Below are 12763 nucleotides of genomic sequence, written 5' to 3'. Positions count from 1 at the left end.
GTAATTGTTAGCATGAACAACAGACTGATATCTAAAAAGACAGAAGTTATTTTGGTACCAAAATGTATGAATTCTCAAGTCACAGAATATAAAACAATACTAATAATGTTGGATCTTTGACATTATTTAGATTTTTCAAAGGTTTGCAAACCTCAACAAACACTTGTTTATGGTTAAACCGTAACCATTGGCTAACTGCTATAACTTTTTCACATTAGCATGAACAACAGACATATTTGTAAAGAAATTATTTTGGTGGCAATCTTCATACAAACTTAATAACTTTAGTAATGTAAAGAACACTTTAACCTTCCCAGGAATACAAATTTAGTCTATTTTAGTCAAATATAAGTCTATGTTTTAGATCCCTCAAGAATTGTATGTGGTCCATTTGTGATACTGAGTGAATATTCTTGAATTAGTTGAGCCTTTATAATAATAATGATAATAATAATAATAATAATTATAATGGTAATAATAATAATATCTGCTGTTGTTCAAACTTATGAATGGAAAAGTCTCTGTCTTGTTCCCGTTGGAGCGGATGAGGTGAGTTATTGAATCTAGTGCCATTATGTTAAAGTCATTTTATTTTTTCCACAATTTTTTTTTTTTTCTTGCAGGTAATCTTAAACGTGGCCTGGTGTGGTTTGCCGCAGAGGTATGTTCATTCACTTTCCTGTTAAAGCAGATAAGTCTGAACTTTTTTCATCCTGAGCAAAACTGTTGTGTAGCAGCTGCAGTGCAAAGCAGGAAAGAGTGCATATACGGAGTAAAAATATAAATATAAGAGACACAACTCTTCTTCAACTTTATTATTATCCCGAAGGAAATTTGTTCTTTAGCAGGCGTCAAGACGCAAAAATACATAAAGAACAACATCAGTAATAAATTATAAAAATTGTTCAGCTCGATTCTACTACGGCACTGAACCAGGAACTGAGGCGGTTTGAAAACAGCACAGTAATAGCATCATCAATTAAAGTAATAAAGTGCTGTGCAGTGGCAACAGGTAAAGTACATAGTGATAAATAATCACGGTAAGATAAATAAATGCATAAGTAATAAATAATCAAGGTACACAATCTAACTATCTAATCCAGATCTGCAGTAAACAAAGAAAGTTTGGCCAGCAAATTAAGCTTGTCAGTGTCACCAGGGATAAAAGAAGCTCTGGCATGCCTTGCTTGTCTGGCATTGTGAAACGAAGGCCAGAGGAAAGGAGATCAAACACCACAAGAAGCGGGTGGTCAGGACAGCAACGGATTTGTTGAGTCCAACTGGTAACACGCTTACTGTAGATATTGTGCAGCTGGGCTTGCTGCACCCGAATCACTTTACTTGCCACTTTGCCCAGAGGCCTGTACTACGAAGCAGGATTTGGAGTTAGCGAGCCAACTTCGGGGTTAACTCTGGGTTTTCAGTACTACGAAGCTGACATCACTTTAAAGTGTTCTATGTGACATATTCAGTATAGTTTTATCATAATCCAAATAAATAGAAAAAAATCCTCTATACTAATGTCCAATATACCCTAGTGATAACTACACGTAATTTAAGTCTCGGCCAAAGGTGAATTTTTGGTTAGCATTTGCAATGTTTCTACATGTTCTGTTGTAGGATTACCCATTATCGTTTACATCCCACGCCACTGACATTTACTCTCTCGAAGTGCCAGATACTCAGTACTGTTTCATCTCATATGTTATGAAGATAGGGAAACCCAGAGTTGATTGAATTAGTTGATAACCAGCTTCGTAGTTATCCAGACAGCCAATGTTAGGGTTAGTCAGGCCAGATAATGCAAAGATATCCTGAGTAGGTTGAACTGGCTTCGTAGTTCAGGCCTCAGCTTTGCTAACCTGTTTTTACTGGCCATTGTGAGACAACCAAACCAAACCAAACTAAACCACAATTAAATATGTGAGGACATATTATATGAAACACTGATAAAACAAAGTCATTTAAATGTTGCACACCTTAAACAAGTTCATCTTTCTTAAAAAGAACAATCTCTGCTGGACCCTTTCACATTTTTGGGTTCACTGTTGGGTTTATTATCAGTAATGGTTCCTAAGTATTCGCAGGCTAATGAGAAACAATCTCAACATCCATATCCTTGATGTATGAGTAACACTGGGCTGTAACCTATGAAAATCAGTGTTCATTTTGATAGGTATTTAGATTCAGTCCTAGTCTTGAGACGAAAATGCTAATTAGTAGTAGTAGTAGTCACATTTTAGTCATTTTTATCCTTCATAGATTTAGCCTGGTTTTAACTCTGAGGAATGAGATACAAACACAAGACACTGTTGAGGCTGTCAAGTGTTTACTGATGAAAATTGATGATAATGTTATTAGTCTTAGACACATTAATCAGTAGGTCAAAATCCTTGCACCAAGCGCCAAAATCATCGACAACAGGACCATGCTTGATCTCGTCATTACTTAAAAGACTCACAATAATGGTATCATCTGTAAATTTCATGCAATGCCAATTGTCATGAGCATTCCTACAGTCAGTGTACAAAATGTTAATATCAAAAATGTCACAATGTCAAAAATATAAACAGGTTAACATGTTGCACCGTAAATCTGTCCAGTAAAATAAAAAACAACTATAACAATGCTGAAAAGTTGTTTATGAGGACGCAGAGGAGGTCTTGGTTTCAGTTTCAGCTGCTCCGTCCTTTGGGTCCAGGAGGTGCCGTTTCTTCCTGTTCCATGAAGACAAATGCAGCGGTTTGTTGAGTTGTCGCAGAATAAAATTACAAGTCAGCAGGAAGGAAAATAAAAGTGTGAGGCTTTCCCCTCACCTGTTTGCTCCCTATCCAGTTCCAGCCTGTGAAAATAAGTGACCTTTCTCTGTATTTCTGCTGAGCAAACAGTTACACATCAAGATGAGGTAAACCTGCCAGACATTCAGTCCAGAGGCTTGAGTTTCCTTCCTTGTCCTGATCTCAACCATACAATGTTACACCACTTAAGTCCCTTGATAATTCGGATCACGTCAGCCTCTGATCTGCACTGACAGGTAAGAATGACAGGGTCTTCATGCCAAAAAACTGTCTCTGTTTTATAGGAGCTCTGGGCGGTAAATAATCTTTACGGTTTGTTTTACTGCTCTCGTTCTGCACCTCACCTCTCTGAACAGCAAACACTCGACAGCCTAAACAATGTCTTGTGTTCAGCATGTCATTCCTCAGAGTTAATGCAGGTTATATTTGACCTCTGCTGACGGCTGGATCATATCCTCAGATAACAGCTGCCTCTTCTCTTCCACTCACACCAGCCAGAATTAGAAATGAGTGAACAGAGCAGGAGAGCCATCTGGAGAGAGGAGAGCTGTAACAGTTTCACAATGGCCACTGTGTTGTTAACCTGTCAGAAAAGTACTGCAGACACAGCCCAGTCGCCAGGAGGCAATGTTGGTATTGTACATTTCTGCAAACCACAAATACAATACATTTCCATGTTTTATATGTATCATATCAATGTTTCTAAAGCGGCGTAGTGTATGAGCTGACTTTGTCATCGAAAGGTGGAGGGGATGGTGGATGGCACCTCCTAGGCTTCAGACCACTGCTTGAGACCAACAAACAACAAAACTGGCCCCCAAATACCCCAGATCCCAAACTGAGAGAACATTTGAGGGACGTGCTGGTACCCCAGAGGTACCCCTGACCCATGGTGGGTCCTCCTTGGACCGGACTTGGCTCTGACCTGTCACGGCATGGACACAGGACCTCTGGAGGGTGTCCTTTGGTGCGTGGCATCAGGACATCTTTTGAGTCCTGTGGGTTGTGAGGTGGGGTACCAGCATGTCCAACAAATGTTTGATCAAATCGGGCTCCAAGATATTTGGAAGCCAGGTCGATGCCTTGAGCTCTTTGTCTTGTTCCTCGGACCATTCCTGAGCAGTTTTTGTGGTGTGGCATGGTGCATTGTCCTGCTGGGGAGCCACTGTCATAGACAAGTGCTGTTGCCATGAGGGGGTTTACTTGGTCTGCAGCAGTGTTCGGGTGGGTGGAGCGCATCAAGTAGCATCCACACGAATTCCAGGACCAAAGGTTCCCCAACAGAACATTGCACTGTATCGGGATGATCAGTGTTGTTCACCTCACCTGTCGGTGGTTTTAATGTTTTCGGTGTATACGCTTCATAATAATGTTCAAATACTAACATATCTGTGGTTTGCAGAATCGTACAATGCCAACATTTTTTCTGGTGATTGGTTTGGCACACAGCAATACTGTGGAAGTACCTCACAAAAACATCTCTCATGGCTTACTGATACGTTTTGTCCTTTCAGAAAGGAGCTGAACTGTCTCTGTCCTGCGTAAAGCTCCAAACATGGATGAAAACTGTCTTCAGGACCCACAGGTAGGACACAGCCGACAGCTTGAGGGTCATTTTCCACAAAAAAAAAAGATTAAAAGAAATGTGAAATAAAACATGAATCAACCACAAAACAGTGTCTCTTTACAGATTCTGCCAGCTTATAAGAAACGAGTGACAGTGGGCCATTTACCAAATGTTGTTAAGAAGAAATGTCTTCCTAAAACACACTTACACAGTTTTTAGGACGATTCTGACATTCACCAATGTTTTCCTATTTGGGATTGTTCTTACATGAGAACAGAATCTACACACTCCAGATCACTCTGACACACATTTTGTTTTGACATGTTCGTGAAAAATAAATAGTTATTGCATTTTATTCAGTTCGACAGCTGTGTGATATTATGGGATTACAATAATGGTCTACTATTATAATTGATAAAGTTCATTCAGCGATTTCACGCAGTGAGTCAACACAAAATGTTCGAGCATTCAAACTCACGTGAGTAACGTGACATGAAAATTCGCATTGTGTTTGGTGTGAACACAACATTTGAGGCATTCTTGACTGTATTCTCTCCCTGTGTGCACACGGCCCTGCAGTCTCATGCCCTTTTATGGGGATTTAAGGGGCGTTTACCTATGCTAATTAGGATCAACGTGCTGTCACGTGCCATCAACTTACAACACTAGACAGTGGCTACGGTTACATGATGGCTTCTCATTCAGAATGAAATAAATCTGAATGAAATCATTGTGAATTAAAGTCTTTCCAGGTAGTTTACATGGGAAATATTCATTCTGAATGAGGGTTTACACGGAGATCAGTTTAATCGCCTTTATTCAGGTCTGAGCAAGGTTTGGGGCAGGGAAGGTTTCTGATTGGATAGGGGGCGGGGCGGATGTTACGTATTTATGTTTACCAGAAGAAAACACTGTAGTCCTCGCTCCGGGTAACAAGATGCTTGACGCCGCCGTTCTTAGTGCCTTTTTCAGGCTTGTTTTGCTTATATTCTTGAAGCAGCAGTACGACAACAACCTTGTTCTGCTAATGCTTCGTCTGTTGAGGAGGAGAAGGGAGGTAGAAGGTCGAAGAAGGGAGATAGAAGACCGTGCTGTGGAGAATGGAAACCGGTGAGTGCAACGAGTCCGACTGCTCTATCTCAGCCCGTTGCTATGAGCGCTATATACGTCATCTTGCCAGAAGGGCAAGGAAACGAGCATGTGCAGAAAGACTGGAATGAACTTAAAGAGGAATGAGGGTTTATATGCACACAACATTCTCTCATTTGGAATGAAAAACGGAATAAACCACCCCTTTTAATCGGATCCGATTTTCAATCGGAATGACCGTTTACATGACCACTTTTAATCGGAATGGTCTTTCATTCCAAATGAAAGTGGAATTAAACTGTCCATGTAAACGCACTCAGTGGCATTCATCATGATAAGAACACAGGTGGGAACAATTCTGCCCTTTAAGAACACTTCGTGAATCTGACATAGACTTTTCTTAAGAAAAAAGCTATTGGTGAATAAGGCCCAGTGTCTTCATTACATAGCTGTTCACTAGCACCGTCACCTTAGCTTTATACCTCTACTTACTGTTTTACAACCTGTTTCCATCTCCATATGTATATTAATTACTTAGACAAATCTGTGCATCGGGTAGCAGGAATTTTGCCCAGGCTGCATCAAGTACTGCTGCTGTTCTGTATTTGGTTACAAATTTGAAAGGTCAATAACAAACAAAGTCAAAGTTAGGGTTCCCTGGTGACCAAGGGCTCTGGCGTCATGATCACTGATGTCCTCAGTGTGAGGCTGGTCCTCTGGGACCTTTGTTGCTTCAATGAAGGCATACGTTTCCTTTTTCTATTTGACTTTTTTTTTTTTTAAATTGTGTAACATTCTTTAGCTGTGTTTCATTTAAGGTGGCAAAAGCAGTCCGGCCTACGGGTGTGTGTTCCAGTCACGCCAGCTGATGTTACTGATTAGCTCGTCTTCTCTGAGTGAAGGTTGTTAATCAGTGAAATCAGCTGCTCATCTCGTCACATCCTGTAGCACTCCAAAATTTAACAAGCAACAAGCATTGGTTTGAAAACTTGACAGTTATTTTTAAATTACAGTCAAATGTGAGAAATACTCGATATATATAATATTTTGAACACTTTATGTTTGTTTCCACATCAGGTAGAAACAGCCTCTAACAGAAATGTGTTGGTGTGTTGTTGTGAGACTCTTGCTGTGTTGAAGGTGTGTATGTTTTCTGGTTTTGTGTTAGTAAAACATGCTAGAACCATAAAAATGCCACATATCTCCAAGTTTAAAAAATTGCACTTTATCTGTGAACTGGAGTCAGTTTTGTTTGCCGGTTTGAGCGATAAATATTTTGACACATTTCAACTGTATTTACATTTCAGGAAACACTGATCATCCCACTGCAGCAGCACTGGAGACAGTCTGATGGAGGTGAGCATCTTCTTCTGAAGGTGAAACTGACACCAGTCACATACTGGGAGACTCTGACAGCACCTGCTGGGAGAAGCTTCTGGTCCAACCAAGATATCATGTTAGAGTGCTCAGAGGGGTTGTTGTGAGGACACTGGTGTCATTTAATGTCACAGCTCAAATACTGTTATCCATCGGCTGTGTTGTCTTCCTATCATTAGATGTTTGGAATTCAAACTTTGTGCTGCATGACTAAATTTACAGAAGCTAAAGTATAAAGAAAGCAGCAGCCATCAGTCACTGTCAGAGGTTGTTGTCGTCAGCTGCTGCAGCTCCTCTAATGGCCACTAGATGCTGCTGCTAGACTTCACCTTCTAACACACTTCGCCCCTTCATATTTGGCCCTCAGTAAGTAATTTAAACTTTGTGTCTGGATGTTTCTGGAAATATCATTGCATTTAGAAGATATTAACGGTTGACTGATGGGGCTCTCAGCCAATCATACACAGCTGTGACGGTGCCTGTTTGGGTAACACTCCTCTTCCTCTGTCCCAGCGACTGTAAAATAAGTTATGTTACAACACGGGTCTGAAGCAGCAGCAGAACATATCTTCAATATAAAGTTACAAAACACGACTTGCTCAGTAAACCCTGTCATGTTGGAGTTTACTGTCTCTCCTTATGATAGCACATGTCAGCCAGTGATGTAACCTATTCATATATCTGTATATATATGTATATATATATATATACATATATTTAAATATATATATATATATATATAGATAGATAGATAGATATAGATATATATATATGTGTGTGTGTATATATATCTATATATATATATATATTGGCAGAATGGAATTTAATATAATAATAAAGGCAAAAAAAAGCCTTCACAGAAAAAATAATGCATTAAAGAAATGAATGCTGATTAATCGTGCCCTATAGCTGTTGACAGGAACACCACCCTCTGCAGTTTATGCAGTAAAGAATTTTTGTATCATCGGAGAACTTAAAGGCTGAAATATCACCTCACAAAGCATTTAGCAGCAAAACTGGAGGTCCGAACTAGCACAGTCTCTGATGCTAGCTCTAGCAGTCAGCCTCGTTAATGTGTGAGACGCATCATTATACATATAATTTCTACAACCTGGCTTCAGTTCCCCACCTGCTAATTTCCCCGTCTCCAAAATGTTCATATGCATGGATCAGAGTTTCTCTACAGTAACCGCACATTCTTATGTCCTATCTTGTGTGCACATTTTTATTTTAATTTATCATGACTGTAGGCCTAAAGTGATTCTTAAATTCAAATGTGTAGCCTAAACACTGTATTTAATTTTTTTTTTTAACTTTTTGACTCATATGTCTATGACCTGGCGCCTGGCTGTGGTATTTATGGATTCCAAACCCCCCCAAAATGTCTCGGAGGACAATAAAATGTAATAGTATGTGGACTGATTAGTTTACTTTCACTGCCAATGCTGCAAATTTAAAGAGGCAACAGATAGGATTCGGTTTTTTTTTAGCTTGGCGCCACCTAGCGTCAGTGGTGTTGCGTCGCACTGTCTCAACGACCAAATTGAGCGTGGGGATCAGAGATAATCAATAAAATGCTGGCCATAAAGCCACCAGTATACCTCTATGTATATGTAGAATGAGAAGGTGTGTGGACACTCTACTAAATAAATGAGTAAAGAGACCGAGCAACAATTATCAGATTTATCTGAAGAAAAAACAAATAGTAATGCAAATAATTATAGCAGAATGCACAGTACCAGTACAAACAACTCACAGTAAATGATACCAATATGTACAGTATCAGTACAAACAACAGTAGACACAGTGGAATTATACCAATATGCACATGTAAACTGTCCCCATTCTAAAATAAACGCTACCGTATGGAAACCATGCGGCCGGTTGGAGCTCAAATTGAATGGGAAACAAAGTCCAGTGTTCACTTAAACCTGATTTATGGTCCTGCGTCGCTACGTCGTAGGGTACGTGGCTACGCAGAAGACTCGCCGTAGCCCCCGGTGTAGCCTGACGTGCACCTCCCCAGAAATGTAACTACACATCGAGGTGACGCAGACCCAGCGCAGACCGAGAGGGCTGTGATTGGTTTGCTTGGTAGCAACGCATTTCCGGTTCCGTATTTCCAGATTGTGCCATCCCCGCCATCTTTAAACATCTTCTGTTGCGATGTAGATGTTGCAGTATTAAGGCCCATTTATGTTCAACGTTCAATACGGATACGGACGGAGCCGTCTGTCCGTGCTCCGCGTTCATCTCTCTGTGACCGGAAAAGCCGGAAGCTAAACAAAGAATCAACTAGAGACGACGATAACCATTCAGGAAAGGAACGCAGCCTCCTACTGCTCTGGCGGTGAATTGCACCGCGACGAAATGGAGTGACGGAGAAGTTCAAAGGGTTCACGACGGCGTCACAGCAACGACGTAGGTACGTCGTAGGTACGCCGCAGGACCATAAATCAGGCTTTAGCTGGGCGTAACTTAGCTGGGCGATGTCCGTGGATAGCTGCCTCCGTGAGAAGAGAACAGAAGGAAGGGAGGGGGGTATCACTGTCCGAGGGCTGCCGTAGAATGGCAACCAGGATGTCAGCCGACCAACACTCGCTACCCGCTCCCTGGTTGCGGCGATTTGCGATGCTGGCCAGCTAGGAATGAACTAGCAGCCAGTACAGTACAGTCCTCTCTGGTCTAGCTAACATTTAGCCGTGTTACTTACTGATCCATTAGAAAGAAAGCTAGCTGGACATGGGTTTTGAAGCCTCTTTGGTCACGGAGCTCCCTCCATCTCTTGAACGCCTGACTGAGGTTTACTCTTGTTTTTCCTCTTCTTTTATCACTCTCCTTTTTGCTCTTCTTTGCCTCCTCACACAGAGGAGCTCCTTTTCTTTTGCTAGGCCGTTTTTCACTTGTCTCCAAACTTTGTCCGTCTGCCATTGTGCTCGTGACTCAACTATCTCATGCCCAACTCCTCATAAGGACCAGCTCCAGTCCCTGATTGGCTGACCGACCAGTTTCACAATACATGACGCGTTTCCTGCCGTAAAGCAGATTTTTTCTGCGAAATTTCGTCCCCGGTGGCAGAAGCTTATTGCACAGATTGCAAAGCCACTAAGTAACCTATGTAAACGCTGATAGTGTGATTTTACTGTGGCCACTACCCTGTGCAACCCACATTATTTTCATCATGATATATTTAGGAAAAGATGCTGTCTGTTGCCTCTTTAAAGTAACAGATAATCATAAATAAATGAATGTGCATTATTTGTAATGTTAATAAGCTAATTTAGGCTCAACAGACTGTGACCTTCATTATTCATCTCAAATATGTTTCATGGCTTCACACAGATGTTTTCTTTGGGAGAGGCTCTTTTGATAGCAAAGGCTGCCGACCCCTGCCCTAAATCCTACACACTGGACCTTAACCTTATCAAATGAATATTTATATTATATTTAGTTATTTATTATTATGTTACTTTATTCCTTCTAATCTGCTGTTATTTTCTCTATCTTTGCCTGTAGGGTGACCTTGAGTGTCAGGAAAGGCGCCTATAAATAAAATGTATTATTATTATAATAATTATTATTAAATATGGTGAAATAAAATATACAATATCTGCCTTTTGTATAGCAGAAGTATGAGGGAGCATAAAATGGAGTACAGTTACTTAAAACAGTATACTTAAATACACTACTTGAATAAATGTATGTACTTTCTACCACAGGCAGATTCCCTGCAGTCGACCGTAGAGTAACTGGACAGACACCATTTTTAAATTGGTGTATGTTGGGACGATCCTTACTCACCACATTCAAACTGTTCCATAACTTCACTCACACAAAACTATTCCTGGGTGTGCGCACACATGAGTTTTGAAATTAAATTATATTATTATTTATGTAAGAAGAGGGACAGTGTGCATATTAATCAACATTTTAACAAATGTAAATGCTCCTGAATTAGCTAAAAGACTATTTTTCAGTCCCTTCACCAGCTGTAAAAGCGCATCCTAGAAAAATTAAAAACAATAAAATACAGCATGTAAAACATATTGCATTATAGCAAAAAACACACCATATATAATTCTCTTACAGAGAAAATCCACTGTCACATGTTACAGATACTGATAGCATCAGTGTGATAGCCAGCGTGATGAATTACTGGTATTACTCTTTTTTTGGAGAATATAAAGTGAATACAGTGAATTTTTGTACTTGTTGCTCCAAACTGATAAAAAACATCAGTAATGTGTAAAAAGTTAAAAATGTACAGCCATGGTTGTAATGCATTTATCATACTGTAAATTCATATCTGTAAATCCTTAGTGACAGGCTGTAAATCTGACCGCACACCATCCCTGTGTGGGGGGCGACACGGACACTCCATCCGCGCTACAAACACAACCAGATGGTGCATCCATCCAAACAAACTACTACTACTGCACCAGTATTATGAATCAAACTCCATGTAAACATACACATATACTTATTAATGCTGTCACATAGTGAGGAAAGGCCACATGCCGCTCCGACCTGCCGTTCAGAGCGTTCCAGAGGCTCGAGTAGAAAACACCTGCCCGTCTCTCTGACTGAACCATGAACCCGACCCCCCTCCATCCCCCAGCATCACCCTCCACTGCTACATTCCCAGCGTGACATCAACTCGATCATCTGTGCTGTCTACGCCTCACTCAGACCTGTCACCACCGTGTCTCCCTCAGCCGTCGCTCCTATAGTCTGACCTGCTAAATGCTCATCGTGCTGCTGACACCTCTGACTGTTCGGAGGGTCCGAGGTGATTCCTGGTGATCAATTACTCAGATGGTTTTCTGAATGTAGACAGGTGTTGTAGGTTTTTACATCCAGATCTCTGCAGCTCAGTATTCTGACATGTGGATGTCTAATCTTTCTGTCACTAATGGAGAGGAAGTATCCATTCAATGAAACATTTAAGCTCTCCAAAATGATTTGGTTAATATTTAATAAATACATGACATGGATCAAAACCAGCATTTTAATCCAGGATTTCTAGTGATGGAAGAAATATTGAGACCTAGAAATACTCGAATACAAGGAAAAGTCCTGCATTTAAACCTTAAGGTCTTTTTAGACCAAACGTGAATTATTTGTGTGGATAAATCACTCGCCAATATTAAAAATTTGAAGCCAAAGCATTCTGTATCTATGAGCCTATTCACTCTGAATCTGAAATCTCTGTTTTCCTTGCAGCCGTTCAAGACATGTTCTCCCTGTGTCAGCGTGGGTTTCCTCCAGGTGCTCTGACATGTTCTCCCTGTGTCAGCGTGGGTTTCCTCCAGGTGCTCTGACATGTTCTCCCTGTGTCAGCGTGGGTTTCCTCCAGGTGCTCTGACATGTTCTCCCTGTGTCAGTGTGGGTTTCCTCCAGGTGCTCTGACATGTTCTCCCTGTGTCAGCGTGGGTTTCCTCCAGGTGCTCTGACATGTTCTCCCTGTGTCAGCGTGGGTTTCCTCCAGGTGCTCTGACATGTTCTCCCTGTGTCAGTGTGGGTTTCCTCCAGGTGCTCTGACATGTTCTCCCCGTGTCAGCGTGGGTTTCCTCCAGGTGCTCCCACATGTTCTCCCTGTGTCAGCGTGGGTTTCCTCCAGGTGCTCCGACATGTTCTCCCCGTGTCAGCGTGGGTTTCCTCCAGGTGCTCCCACATGTTCTCCCTGTGTCAGTGTGGGTTTCCTCCAGGTGCTCCGACATGTTCTCCCTGTGTCAGCGTGGGTTTCCTCCAGGTGCTCTGACATGTTCTCCCTGTGTCAGTGTGGGTTTCCTCCAGGTGCTCCGACATGTTCTCCCTGTGTCAGCGTGGGTTTCCTCCAGGTGCTCCAACATGTTCTCCCTGTGTCAGTGTGGGTTTCCTCCAGGTGCTCCGACATGTTCTCCCTGTGTCAGCGTGGGTTTCCTCCAGGTGC

General features: G+C 41.5%; 1 long non-coding RNA gene across 2 annotated transcripts; it reads left to right on the top strand.

Moving 5' to 3' along the window:
* The first annotated feature begins 544 nt into the window (after positions 1-544).
* On the top strand, positions 545-12452 carry LOC117262775 (uncharacterized). 2 transcript variants are annotated; one of them, XR_013491561.1, is made up of 5 exons: positions 545-661; positions 4313-4383; positions 6532-6594; positions 6762-6810; positions 12055-12452. It is a non-coding gene; the product is annotated as an uncharacterized LOC117262775 (long non-coding RNA). The 2 variants fall into 2 exon arrangements; XR_004502128.2 differs by lacking the exon at positions 6532-6594.
* Positions 12453-12763: the final 311 nt, after the last annotated feature.

This window comes from Epinephelus lanceolatus, chromosome 5 (assembly GCF_041903045.1).
Source record: "Epinephelus lanceolatus isolate andai-2023 chromosome 5, ASM4190304v1, whole genome shotgun sequence".
NCBI lineage: Eukaryota > Metazoa > Chordata > Actinopteri > Perciformes > Serranidae > Epinephelus > Epinephelus lanceolatus.
Note: the sequence above shows the minus strand (reverse complement) of the source record. Positions and strands in the feature narration are given on the sequence as shown.